We start from the raw sequence: 1521 nt of genomic DNA, 5'->3' as shown, positions 1-1521 counted from the left end.
TTCCTAGGGCAAAGCTGCTGCACGCCTCGTGATACTAGGCGGGCGACATGGTGGCGGTGATCCTGCCTCCGTCGCTGCGGTGCGTTGGGGCACGCATCGCCTCTTGGGCGCCCTGTCCTCCTCCCCCCAATAGACGTATGTTTCTGCGGGCCGCACCAGGATGGTGCTCCCCATCGCTTCACGCCACCCTGCTCCGCCCGCACGCCGGCGTGCAGGTGGCTGTAGCTCAAGGTGGGGAGCGTATGTGCGGTCCGGGTCGCTTTCCTCTGGCGAGGGAGAGACCTAAAACAAACTCAGACAACTCTTGACGGTGGATCACTCGGCTCGTGCGTCGATGACGAACGCAGCTAGCTGCGAGAATTAATGTGAATTGCAGGACACATTGATCATCGACACTTTGAACGCACTTTGCGGCCCCGGGTTCTTCCCGGGGCCACGCCTGTCTGAGGGTCGTTTGGCAATCAATCGCACTCGCCTTGGCTGGCGAGAGCGCGGCTGGGGTGTCGCAGAGGACCCGTCCTCTTTGTCCCCCTAAGTTCAGACTCCGGAGCCCTCCGGCGTCGGAGCGCTTGGCCTTTCCCCCCCACCCTGCACATTCCGTTCGTCAGGCTCGACGCCATCCCCCCGCCGGGGAGCGCGGCCTGGCGTCCGTCTGTGTCGTGGCAGTGGGGCCAGCACGGCTGTCACCGGTCCCAGAATGGCTGTCGGTGGTTCACACTGTGTGTGTGTGCCAACCCTCCTGGTCTCTGGGACACGGAGCTGCCACGAAGTGTTGAGCCTCCAGTGGGGGGTCTGCCTAAGCTCTGCACGTCCGCATTGGGTCCGTCTCTCGGTTGGCTGGCAGTGGAAAGAGTGAAGGGAGCCGCGGAGGTCCGGTGCTGGTGCGCCGCCGGCCTGACCGTGGAGCTCGCCGGTTTGACACGCTGACCCGACTCGATGGTTGATCGATTGAGAGTGCTGGGAGCTGCAGGCCGCCCGCTGCTGCAGCCGCCCGTCTCGTGGTTCGTCCTCGGCCTTAAGTGGCCGGCGGGGCGTCTGATCCTGTCTCCCCTGCTGGCGCCGAGTGCCTGGCCGAGGGAGGAGGTTTTCGTCGAACGCTGTGACTTGGACGGTCGCACGCGCGTGGATCGCTGGCTCTTGGCTCTCCCGTTCAGTCCGCACGTTTTCCGCTCCGTCCTGCCACCGGTCTCGGGAGGTACGGAGGGGTTGGCGGGCGTGGTGTGTGCTCCGTCACCGTGCAGGCACACCTACCACGCCGTCGGCCGACCCCCGCACGGTCCTCCTGGCCATCGGGAGGACGGCGGAACGTCGGGCTGTCGGGGGCCAAGTCGCCAGAAGGCCACCGCTGTGTCTTCCGTACCCTGTCACCGTCGGCGTGCCTTCCTCAACTCGTCCGGCTCGGGGCCGCTGGGTTCAGGAGCGGCGTCGCCCGCCGGCCCCACTGAAGGCCGTGCCGTTCCGCGGCTGGCGATCGATGTGCGTGGCGTGCCTGCGCGACCGTTCGCCACTTGAGCCTCGGCA

At 66.4% G+C, this 1521-nt stretch overlaps 1 non-coding gene across 1 annotated transcript; it reads left to right on the top strand.

Moving 5' to 3' along the window:
• The first annotated feature begins 299 nt into the window (after nucleotides 1-299).
• Nucleotides 300-453, top strand: LOC140474424 (5.8S ribosomal RNA). Its single transcript, XR_011959101.1, has one exon. It is a non-coding gene; the product is annotated as a 5.8S ribosomal RNA (ribosomal RNA).
• The last annotated feature ends 1068 nt before the right edge of the window (nucleotides 454-1521 follow it).

Source organism: Chiloscyllium punctatum, unplaced genomic scaffold (assembly GCF_047496795.1).
Source record: "Chiloscyllium punctatum isolate Juve2018m unplaced genomic scaffold, sChiPun1.3 scaffold_992, whole genome shotgun sequence".
Classification (NCBI taxonomy): domain Eukaryota; kingdom Metazoa; phylum Chordata; class Chondrichthyes; order Orectolobiformes; family Hemiscylliidae; genus Chiloscyllium; species Chiloscyllium punctatum.
This window is presented reverse-complemented; position numbering and strand designations above follow the sequence as displayed.